This window comes from Mus musculus, chromosome 12, assembly GCF_000001635.26.
Source record: "Mus musculus strain C57BL/6J chromosome 12, GRCm38.p6 C57BL/6J".
Classification (NCBI taxonomy): Eukaryota; Metazoa; Chordata; class Mammalia; order Rodentia; family Muridae; genus Mus; species Mus musculus.
Window position 1 is genome coordinate 44,328,277 of NC_000078.6, and position 12,734 is coordinate 44,341,010.

The window sequence follows — 12,734 nt, forward strand, 5'->3', positions numbered from 1 at the left end:
CAGAAACCCAATCCCTACTGAAAGTAGCATCCGCTTACACGCTAAAGGGACCCTTCCTCAAGTGTATTTGAAAATGACAGTTGTAAAACTATAAACCAGTACCCAACCCATGCCAAGTAGAGTTTGCAAAAGCACGAAATACTTTAGAGGAATAGAAGAGAGGCGGAAGGATTGGAGGTGAGAGGAGGGCGGGAGGGAATGTGTGATCCGGATCCATCCATCACACTCACACGGAAATCTAAACCAAGGAGAGTGGCATTTAAAACACTGGTTTTCTGGAACATCTTCTGTAGACACATCCCAGTCACCCATTCCCCTGAACACTCAAGTCCTGAGTTCCTGGCCCTACAGCCACCACCTCACCCGGTGCGTGGTGGCAGAGGTCCGGAGTAGCGCGACCTCTCAGGTGAGAGGCCACCCAGTCCTCAAGGCGCTCAAGGCCGGAGCCCATTCGCTGCAGCCTAAGCTGTGGGTGGGTGGGAGGGGGTTAGGCCGGAGGGGAGGGGGCGGGCGACGCCCGGTGAGTGCGGGGGAGGGGGACGCGGGGACGCTAAGAGAGTCGGGAGGGGCCTGAGCGCGACGCTGGGTATCGCCGGGAGCGGAGGGCGGGAGCGGCGAGGACGCGCGCTTCGCCTGGGTCGCTGGCGGACGCGCGCCGGAGTCCGAGCCTGAGACGCGCGGGCGCGAGGGACCGTGCAGAAACGGAGACTGGGGCAGCTGGAGGCGACAGCTTCGGAAGCTTCGGAAACACGCACGACAGCTGGGCTCCGGGGTCTTAGGCAGTAGCGCCCCGGCAGGGAGGTGGGCGCGGCACGAAAACGTGAGTAGCCCTGGGTGTGTCTGGCGGTTGCATTAGTGACATTCTGTCCTGGTGGGTGGACGCGGCTGGAGCAGAACAAGGAGCCCGAGGCTGCCGCGTTGTCACTCAGACACTGGCGCCCCGGCTCAACCCGAGCTCTTGTGGGAGTCTGGCAGCACTTGCAGCTTGGGAGAAAGAGGTCGGCGACTTCGTTTTCTCTTGCAAGCCCTTGACATAGTCGGGGCGCTGGTTGGAAAAAGGAGACGCACGCCCTGGGAGGACGCGGCTTCGACCCCCGCAGCTCGGGTACCACGGGCGAGAGCCCACCAGCTCCTTGGGTCCCGGGTTAACTTCAGCCTCTCTGGAAGCCCTGACTAGAGGTCTGCCTGTGGACAGACCGGCATTACACAGCTTTCTGGGCTGGGACGCAGTGGATGCAGTGTCACAAGACAGGGTCGCCCGGCGGCGAAGCGCGACTGAGTCCCGCTGGTCGCGCTGCAGCGTGCGCGCGTTCGTGTCCCCACGGACACATCTGGGCGTGGGCTTTGTTCAGATGTGCTCACACCTGGGCGAATCGCCGTGAGCGGGCGGGGGGCGGGGGAGGGGAATCGGCGATGCTGACTGCCCACCTCGGCTTTCTCAGCCCTGGCGAGGACTCAGGGAATCAGAGGGGAACAGGATAGACACCAGGGATGGTGCGCTGGGGACACTTGCTTTGTTGGCTTCCAGGTGAGGGCCGTGACAGTTCCCCCACCACACACAGCCTCTGTGGACAGGGGCTTCTCAGGGCTGGTGTACCGGGTTTGGGACAGACTGGGAAGAGCCTCTGCCCTGAGCAGGCTCTCAGGGTGGGATCTGACTACAGCTTCGCCCGGGAGTACTGTGGTGAGCCTGGAGTGACTGCCCGCGTTAGAGCATCATCTAGCTGCGAGCGCCATCTGTGCCCGGCACCGCCCCGGGCCCTCCAGGCAGCGCGGGTGGGCGCTGCGGCTCTCTGGTTCCCGGGGTGTGTGGATCCGGCTACTCTCGGTTCACATCTGCCACGGCACAGAACAGGGACCGGATTTCACAGTAGGCAGAGCTAGGGAGTCATTCTCTGAGAAGTGTTCTCTGGATAGCAGGTGCAGCACGAGTTCCCTGAGTCCACCGGGCTGGTAGGCAGGTCATTTCTTTCCCTTTGCTCCGGGCTACCTCTTCACATCCCTGATGCTGGCTGGAGGTCCCTGTGCGTCTGCAAGCACAGAGAAGAGTCGCCATGAGCAAGAGTCCCTCTCCTACCTCACCATCTTCACCCATAGCTCCAGCACCATGGTAAACTGAGAGGGAAAAAGTCCAGAGAGGGAAATGTTCTTCTCCTTCTCTGTTCTTGGATGGTTGATTAAAAAGAAGTGTGGTTTTGAAGCACAGGGTCCTTCCTTGCTGAAGCTCTAGCAGGAAGCCGTGGAGCAGAGTATAATGGGGTAGGCAGCCTTGTTTCCGCACGCACCAGGAGCTCCCCCTGGGGTTGTTGTGGGGAGGAACACAGTGACCCCTGAATACAAAACCTGCTTGAATTGGGCTGCTTCTGAAACGGCCTATGCTAACCACCCATTCCCTGCTGTGAGGCCTTTCAGAAGTGCTAAAACAATGGAGACAGGCGAACTCTTTCTACATTAATGATATGGTAGTCAACTTATTGGGAAACTCCAGGTGTGCAGGAACTATGCACACACAACATCTCATGTCAATTCTTATAACAACTCCATTTCAAAATTAAGAGAGTAGCTTAGACAGGTCAAGTAACTTTCACAAGACCACATACGTAGCTAGGGAGCAGCGGAGCTTTCCCATCAAAGACTTTGAAAGTGTGGTCTTCTTGAGACTTCTCATGAATTTAGAGGAAGCCCAAATCCTGAGTATTCAACGCCAAAATATTATTCCATTGAATACAAATACAAAGCTATTTAATTCGGAGGTGTGCAGACTTTTTTTGGTAACAGGCAATGCTGAGGTTCAGATGACAGTATTATGGAATAACTTTTTACTCCAATAATTCTTTTATGGGCTTTTATATCTCCACTGATGTGTGTGTGTGTGTGTGTGTGTGTGTGTGTGTGTGTGTGTATTCACAATCTGGTCCATTGCTGTCACTAACTTGTTCTCAGTGACCAGAGGTCCCGGCAATTACACGGGGATATTGCTAGCACTTCATTTGTCATTGTTATTGTTATTTGTTTGTTTGTTTGTTTGTTTTTGAGAGAGACTTACATCAGATACCCCTTGCTGGTTTGGAACTTGCTACATAGACTAGGATAGGTTTGCCTCCCAAATTCGAGGACTAAAGATGTGCATTATCATATCCAGCTTTCAGTGTAATTTTAAAGAAACATTTCTTAAAACAAGGCAAAGTGTGTGTGTGTGTGTGTGTGTGTGTGTGTTTGTGTGTGTGTGTGTGTGTGTGTGTTTATACTCTGGCCCATATACACATCTCAGAGGATGAATTTTCAGGAAGTGGTTCTCTCCACAATATTTTGAAGCACTGTTTTGTGCAGACCGATCCTCAGTCTCCCAGCTCACTGCAAAGGTACTGGGATTTGGGCACTGCATTAAGTTTTTGGCAGGATGTGTAGGGATCGCCGCATCGGCTTGCACTGAAGGAGCATCCACTTGCTCACTCATCTCCCCAGCCCCAAGGCAAACATTTATATTTAACTAAAAGCTTCCAACCCTGAGCAGCTTTTGTAGACTGTTTGGACTACGGGAGAGTTATTACCCAAATTCTACACCGAGTTTAGAGAGTCTTAGCAGAGAAATCTAAGAAGGCTTTCAGCAGCCTAAGTATGTGGCAATGTGTGATACTTTTACCAAGCCATTCCACATTACTATAGAAAATAAGAATTAGAAGAAAAGCAACATTGACCATCTTTGGCAGAGCTATTAGGATGATCATAATTGACCGATCCACTGAAAAATGCATCCACTTTGCTTTTATAACCCTGACTTGGGGAAGTAGCTAAATGTTCCACCTTAGTGTGAATATAGTGTTATAATAGACCTTGGACAACTTTGCACTTAACAGTTTGACTTTCAAAAGCAGTGCAGCAGGTGCCAGAGGACTGGCCTGGTCATGTATTGCAGGGTAGGGGTGTGGCCATGGCCTGAGTGCACACACCTCTATACCACAGTGGTGTTGTTACAGCATTGACAGTGAATGAATCACATGCTTCTTGCGAGCCCGTGTGGTGACAGTGGCCAGGTGTGAGTGCTTCACAACCTTGTGTCAGAGTGTCTTGAGAATGTGCAGAGCAGGGGTGTGGACCACTATTGTAGGGACCTCCTCCTCCTCTTCTAAAAGACTTATTTGTTTATTTTATGTATATGAGTATGCTGTAGCTGTCTTCAGACACCCCAGAAGAGGGCATCAGACCCCATTACAGATAGCTTTGAGTCACTATGGTGTTTCTAGGAATTGAACTCAGGACCTTTAGAAGAGCACTCAGTACTCTTAACTGCTGAGCCATCTCTCCAGCTCCGTAGGGATCTCTTCAATTAACACTTTTATTTAAGTATCAGTCTCCTCATGTGATGGATAGAATAGGATCTGTCATATATATATGTATACACATATATATGCATATATATATTCCTACAAAGATACGATTTAATGGAATTCCACAGAAGATTCTCTCTAAAGAGATTAGTTTGTTCGTTCATTCATTAATTCATCATAAATATTTACTGAGTGAGTGGCCTCTTGTTCTCAGCACTGGAGTGATGGTGATGAGCATAACATTTCTACCATCAGTGTCCACAGATGTACTTTTACATAACTTAAATATCTGGCTTGTCATCCTGGAATACAGTGTAACATCTTCAGTAAAAGCCCCCTTGTGACCTCTTCCTGTTATCATTCTCCTGAAAGGTAACCTCTAAATGTCACTCTCACTGTTATAAATTATGCATGCCACGTGTGCCCCTGAGAAATTATGCCATACAACAGACCTGGTGTGAAAGGGGTTTATTGGGGGAGTGGGGAGGAGTGAGGGCCTTGGAAAGGGGTAGATGCAGGCAAGTGGACATGTAGACAGACAGACAAAAAGAGCAGAGACATGAGGGCAGAGAACAGATAGAGAAATTTGGGGAACACATACACACGTGCGCGTATGTATATACACACACACACAGAGAAAGAGGGGGGGAGGGAGGGATGGAGAGAGAGCTGCTGAGTGGCAGCAGGTCCTTTTATATGCAGCACACACCTGTAGCATCTAGCCAAGGCAGGTCGTGTCCTAAGCAATTGCTAGGTCCCTGAAGGCAGGCCAGTAGAATGCCTGTATATTAACCCTCACCATGACAGCATTAAGTTCCAACATGAAGGCGACATCAGCTGCCACTGAAGCCTCAGCCTAAAGAACAGTTTCTGTCTGAGAAGGATGACAACCCAGGGCAAACAGGACAAACAAGGCAGCTCTGGTGTGCTTGCCTGCACTAGGAAGCTTTGTGTGTGTGTGTGTGTGTGTGTGTGTGTATCTCAGGAGTGTTTAGGTCACCTTTGAGATGCTCGATTATTAAAAGTGATTCACAAATGACTGAAATTTGCCAAATGTGAGTTGGAGAGATGGTTTAGAGCATGCACTGCTCTTTCACAGGACCTGAGTATGGTTCCCAGCACCAATATCAGGGCATTCACAATTGCATGTAGCTTCGGCTCCAGGGAAGGCACAGTCTTTAGCCTCCACAGACACCAGCATTCACATGCTGTATATACCACACAGAGATACACACACATAATTAAACATAATGAAGTTAAATCTTTTGTTTTTTGTTTTTTGGGTTTTTTGTTTGTTTTTGTTTTTTGTTTTTTGTTTTTTGTTTTCAAAACAGGGCTTCTCTGTGTAGCCCTGGCTGTCCTGGAACTCACTTTGTAGACCAGGCTGAGTTTGCACTCAGAAATCCGTCTGCCTCTGCCTGCCAAGTGCTGGGATTAAAGGCATGCGCTGCCACTGCCCGGCGAAACTAAATCTTTTAATAAGCACTTAGGTGTTCTTTCTATTTTAAAGTTTGTACTGCTTTTCACCTGAAGAAGCCCTTAACCTTCTTGGCAGGTAAGCAAACCTTCCAGGTTGATGAGAAAAATGAAGAGACCTGGGTGCTAAGAGCAAGAATCCAGTGGCTTATTTTTATTGAACTCACACTAATGAAAAGATCCTCTGGCTCCCCCTTACCAAACAAACAAACAAACAAACAAACAATAAATAAATAAATAAATAAATAAATAAATAACAAAAACAAAAAACCCTCCTCTGTTGGTATCAAAGGAAAAAGTCATCCTGTCCACAGATCTATTACGGGATAATTGACAAATAAAATTTATGTGTATTTAAAGGCATGCAACTTGATGTTTTGATGTAGGTATATATTAATAGATGATCATCAAATATTCATCACATTCTACATTAACATTTTCTCTCTCATTTTGCAGAAAGGAGTTTAAGATCTGCTGCCATAGCAAACTTCAATCATACTCACTAGTATTGACCATAGTCACTATCCTATTCATTAGCTATCCAGAATTTATTGTTTCAACCTAACAAACTTTGTACTCTGTGGCTCCATTCTTCATTCATGTCCCCATCCCTGTCCTCACCTCCAATCCGCAGAACTACCATTCATCTGTATGCTTCTGCCTTTGACTGACATTATTTTCTCGATCTTTCCTTCTTCTCTTCCTCTGGGTCCTCTTCATCCTTCCCAACTCCCTTCCTCTGCCCCTTTTTAATGATTTATTTTTATGTATGCATATTTTGCCAGCATGTATGTTTGCATCACATTGTATGCAGTTCCCAAAAAGGCTAGAAGAAGGTGCTGTATCCTTTGGAACTAAGGTTAGCTGGTTGTGAGCTGGCATGTAGGGACTGTGACTTGAATCCAGATCCCCTGGAAGAGCAGCTATTGCTCTTAACTGTTGAGCCATCACTGTAGGGCCCTTCTGTTTTGATACAAGCTCTTGTAATGTAGCCCAGGCTGGCACTGACTTATCAGTATTTCTCCATCCACTTTCCTAATGTTGGAATTACCAGTGTAGGCCATCACACCTAGGTACTGACGTTTGCTTTCCTTTCTTTCTTTCTTTCTTTCTTTCTTTCTTTCTTTCTTTCTTTCTTTCTTTCTTTCTTCCTTCCTTCCTTCCTTCCTTCCTTCCTTCCTTCCTTCCTTCCTCTCTCTCTCTCTCTCTCTCTCTCTCTCTCTCTCTCTCTCTCTCTTTCCTTCCTTCTTTTAATAGAACTCTGAGAAAAATCTGCAGAAAAAGAACAAAGTAGTGAGGTTTAAAACATGTTTGCATGTCTGCTGCTTGTTAAAGATGAAATCTGACATTCAAACCATTTCCGTCCACATTAATGATAGCTAATTTGTGTGTGTGTGTCTCAGCTATCCTACTGTATTTTAAGCAAATTAAATATGTGGAGACATGTAGTTTACAACTATATGACTGTGGGAAAAAGTAGTTTTAGAAGAGTAGAAAATCTAAAACAATTATGGCAAACATTCCATTTTCATATTGAGCTTTAGTTAGTGTTTTATGTAAACGTTTTGGGAAGCCATTGTTCTGGACTACGGTACTGACGTTTCTAAGAATGACAAAAAAAAAATGCATGACATCGACAGATAATCGTTGGTTCTCCTCCTCAAATCCAGAAGGAGAAGACTGCAGGAAAGGAGAAATGCAGCAGATTGGCTTGACCTCCATTTTTAGCAATTTGAATTTCATAATCAGTCATGTTTCAAAGGAGAGACAAACTCAATCCACTGTGTAAGATGTAAGTTGCTTTTTACTGTAATAAATTATACAGTGTGTCACTGCAAACCATCTTAAAATAAATCGATGTGAATCACCACTGTCCAGGTCCAGCATTTTCTTCATCATTTCAAACTGAAACCTGTTAAACAATAACAGCTTCTCTTCCCCTAGTCTTTGGCAATCACCATTCTACTCTGTCTATAAGTTTGACTAAGTATCTCATTTGAGTCAAGTTGTCGAGCCTCTAATCATTGGCTGACCTGACTTGCTCAGTGTGTCCATTGTGCATTGTCATTCAGCTGCCAGTGAGCACCTGGGTTACTTTACCTTTTGGCTAACTGTATGGATGCTACCGTAAATCTGGATGTATAAGTATCTCTTTGAATCATTGTTTTTAATTGTTTGTGGTATACACCCAGAAATTAGGCTGCTGGAGCCTCTGAACACTGTTTTAACATTTGTTTTAGGATCACCATGCTTTCTACGGTAACAGTTGCATCATTTCTCAATCCCACCAGTTGTGTAGTGATTCCCGTGACTTCACATCTCAAACAGCACTTCTTCCTTTCTGTTTTCTTGATAAGAGCTGTAGTAATAGGTACAGAATTTCTACTTTTAAAGTTTCAGAATAATAAATATCTCGGTGGATAAAACACTTGCCACGGGGCCACATGAACCTGAGTTCAAATTCTCCAAACCCGTGAAGAGTCAAATGTGGTATGTTTTTGAAATCTCTGTGCTCCTACAGAGAGATGTGGATAGAGATAAGCTGATCATGGAACGATCATGGCCCTACTCCCTGGCATGCAGTACAGTGGTGAGAAACAGAGAGACCCTGCTTCAAACAAGGTGCAGAGTAAGGAATGACACAGAGCTGTTCTTTTCAATCCATACATAGGGCATGGGACATATACATACACATGGCGCCATGTATCAGACATACAAAATAAAGCCATAAATCAGCATGCTGTGTATCACGAACAGGAAGTCACTCACAAGGTTTCCTAACTTTTTCGTTTAACCCTTATTAACTAGAAGTGGCACAAGCTGAAACAAGTACGGCTGACCCCATATCTTGTGGAAAGCCTAAATTGATGCTGTTTTGTGTGTATGCCATACTCCATCATGAGACGGCACTGGTGATGTCTGTCCTGTTGATATTTTAATGTGATGAGTTGGAGTGTATGTATGTCTGTGGTGCACTTGTGCCAAATGATTTTGTTACAAGAGTAGATTAAATTAGTATGCCTTTGTTTTATTGCCCCAAAGTGACATCATTATTTTAATCAAGACCAAGAACACATGTGCCCCAGGTCTGGAACAGATAGGAACATCTTCATGCTGAATGGTTAGAGGTGTGCTGGAATTGTAAATTACTTCTCTGCATTGGGCATTTCTTTCTACCATTGACTCTTCAAAGATGACAGAATAAACCTCACCACCCAATTATAATTGCTCAGCTGAGCTAATAAAAAAAAGATGTGGTGTCAACTTAATTGACCTAGTTTATTGGCCTACAAGATTGGAATTCCAAATTAGGGGGGAAAAAAAAAGCAGCCTGATGGATGGTTTCCCTCAAATAACTAAAAAGCTAGTAAGTGTAAGAATTTTCCAGTGGCGATCCACCCAGACTCCTGCATTATGCACACTATCAAAGGTCTTACTCTGTTTCACAACACTGCTAGCCACTCCTATCTTGTATATTGTGTTCCGTTGTTATCTTCTGTATTACCCTTCATTATTTAATTCAAAGGAGAATGAAGATGACAGTTACTATTACATAAAAATGATCCTAAAATTCTCCTTATTAAGTGAGTACAGGAAATACTGGATATACTGTTTTACATATGTATGCTCATTTATAATATATTCTACATTTTATGATATGCATGGTGTCAAAACCCACTCTAACAAGAAGTCTATTCCCAGGGCAATCTCAGGGAATCCTGTAGGAGGTCTTCCACAGGGCACTATGCAATGAATTTGATTTATCTTTCTCAAGTGGGCTGAGAGCATTCAAAAAATTCAGTATGTGTTATTCAGCATGTAGTGTAATTTTTTTCTCCAAATTTCAACTTTAAAGCTAATCCCATGCCACTTCTAGATGCCCTTGGCATTTGAATAGTGTGATCTGAGCATGCAGTTTAGACGAGCATTACAAACACCGCTTAGACTCTATGGACATATTCCGTTAAGGGAAGAGGAAAAAGGGAGGAAGAGTGCTAATTTCCCACTAATTGTGCCTTAAGGTAAGAATGGACTGTGAAAGAGTTTCATCCTGGAGGGTTGGTTGGTTTTTTTTTTTTTTTTTGGTTCTCTGAGGGAGGAGCAGCCTTCCAAAGCCTGGTGCGCCTTTTCAGTCCCTCACCTCAATAGAGAACTGGAAGGACAAAAGTGAACAAAGGAGGCCTGTTTTGCCTGCCCCACTTGCTGGGCTGTTGTCCTGGCCCCTTTCAGTGAAGGAGGGGGGCGCTGGGTCAAAGTTGAAGAACACTGAAAAGGAATTCAAGCTTCGAGTCGAAATTTGAATTATAGCTTCAGTTTGAGCGCAGTGTAAATTAGTTTGAATTGAAATTTTCAACCTCTAGAAGCTGAAGTGACAGATGGTGTTGGAGCTCTGTATGTAGCCCTGCGCGGCGTGCCCATAGTGTGGAGTGCCCCAGCCAGGCACTCAGTAAACATCTAGTTAACTGACAAAAGTTCCAACACTGTAGGAAGTGCAGTTTGATGCTGTACAGTGCATTAAGACATTGGACTGTGTGAATTAAGGGGAGGCCCCTTGTGTCTGGCACACACTCAGACGCGCTCACTCCCTCTAATTGCATTGCAAATAGTCTTCTGACAGTTCTGTGGCTTTCTCTTATCTGAATGAATAAAAACAAAAATGCTCCCATGCAAGAATACGTTATAGTATTTTGGTATTGTCTGCAGAATATTTTTACGTATAGTAAAGTGAATTTGTCACAAATATTTACTAGCTAGCTAGACAGTGTTTTTTTTTTCCTATATAGTATATTTATGAAAAATAAGTTGGGCTTTCTGGTTCTGGTGGGGGCTGATGATTTTTATTTGCTATTAAAGTTCTTAATATGACACATGGTTCTTCATTCATTGGATATGTAGCATCCAATTTAAAATGTTTTAATAGAAAGAGTTACTAGGAAATAGTGGTTACTAGAGTCTAAATGAAATAAAAAACCAATTTGGGCTAATTTAAAGCTTTCTTAGTTTTTCATAAAAATATAGAAATTGAAAAATTACAGTTCTTGAAAAGAGCAAATTTGAGAGTTGAGAAATTAGCAAACTTTGTTTTGGTAACTTTGCTTCTTTAAATGACCTGACAACCCTGCCTTTGGTTCTGCACACACACTCGAATGTCTACGCATACACACCCATGCTAATATAGAGACATTTCTACTTTCTGAGGGATAACATAGAAATAATTTGAATAGCCAGTAAAGAGGTAATTTAGGATATATACTCTAATGTGGACAAAAGCTAATTTGCTTCAGATTACTTAGCTCATATGATAAAATGCATGCTTACTTTTTAAGCTAAACTACATTTTAACTACTGGAATAGAGATTTTAAACTCCATGGTTAGAAGTATATGTCTCTAGTAGCACTTAACATTATACAAAATTATACTGGGTAGTAGGATACATCAAAGATTGACTGCTCTCCCAGAGCCATGAGAGCATTTGTTAAATAGTGAAAGAGTTCATAATCTGATTCATTTTCTGGATCTGAGAAAAAGAGATTAGAAATGAGGGACTGTAGAGAGTTTGACTGGAGGGAAGGCTCAGTTGAGCATTAAGAATTATGACATTCCATAGAAGTGTCCTGTGGCAAAGAAAGAATGAGACTTACGTTAAGTAATGAGCAGAGTGAACACAGCTATGCAAATCTAGTAACACAAAATCTCAAGCCATAAGGAATAAAAATGAAAACATATGGTCATTGTCTGGCTAATAGAGGATAACCTTTATTTTGCATCATCCAATATACTTGATTGTTTTATTGTGAGACTTTAGATCATTGAAGAAATAATGTCATAAAACAAAAATAATTCACAACATAATCTGTAAGACAAAATCATGACAATATATTTGCATTGAAAAGAAACTGACAGTTTCCTAAGAAAGGATATCTCAGTATGAATCAGTTAAATTATTGACCAGCTTGGCTCTTTCCAACTATTTTGTTTCTTTATGTACTAGTAGTTGTCTTACCTTGAGGAAGGCAGATAAATGTAGCTGTGAAGCTAGCTAGCCTACTTGGGACTGTTATTCATTTCCAGTAGGGTTCTTTCCTTTGCACAGAATTATGTGACCCAGCTCCTAAAGTACATCAAAGTTCAATTCAAGGCAGCTTTCAGCTGTGCTTAAGGAGAGAATGAATCCATTCAGTCTACTGAAGGGGTGTGGCACACCCAGGGCAACCTTATCAAATGAGGTTAAGTCAATAAAGAAGGAAACAGGTGGAAATTAAGAAAAATATCTCAACTGCATGATACTGAGATTCCAAGTCACATCTGTCAAGGAGAAAAAGATAACTAAGTAGTTATCCAGGCCCATTGGGTCTTGCTCATAATAGAACTCACTTAGCATTCCCTGGGTACCTGAGTGGGGAAACTTGGTCCTTCTTCTGTCATGTAGGAGCCTGAGCTGCCTTTTCTCTTTTCACATAGAGGTGTGTATGTGAGAGGCCCATATTTTGTGGTGCACAACTGAATGCATGAATATAGCAAAATGTCAGACTGTTGAAGGAGGAGAATGGGGTGTGAGTCTGTGCTTAGCCCTAGTTTGAAGACAGATGAGGTCTAGTCCATGGGAACTCAAACATTCGTGATTGTGTGCTTATAGTTTTTGCAGATTGTGAGTTGCTTTGTGCTTCTAAATCAGGCACTTGAGCTGGCAGGAGAAATGATTCAATGAAGTATGGGGCTCTTTTTTAAATCACTCTAAGTTGATCTTAAATGCTGTCTTTGTGACGCCCGCCCTCCAAGGACTTCCACTATAATTTACTATCTGCTCACCCAAGAAAATTTTGGATTTACATAAGGTTTTTCTTTCCCTCCATTTCTGAAGCTGTCACGTGTGTCTTTTCCCTCTGTGGTGTATGTGTGGCAGCATGCTGAGTCAAGCACTTTCTGAG

At 43.7% G+C, this 12,734-nt stretch overlaps 1 protein-coding gene across 48 annotated transcripts in view; it reads left to right on the forward strand.

Moving 5' to 3' along the window:
- Positions 1-509: 509 nt before the first annotated feature.
- Nrcam (neuronal cell adhesion molecule) overlaps positions 510-12,734 on the forward strand; it is a 276,409-nt gene continuing 264,184 nt past the window's right edge. For 41 of the 48 annotated variants that reach the window (XR_381525.4, XR_003950054.1, XM_017315096.2 and 38 more), the window contains exon 1: positions 555-820. The gene's annotated coding sequence lies outside the window, so the exon portion shown is untranslated. Of the gene's footprint in view, positions 821-12,734 lie in introns of all 48 variants that reach the window. The other 7 variants (XM_006515951.3, XM_030246760.1, NM_176930.4 and 4 more) reach the window with 5 other exon arrangements.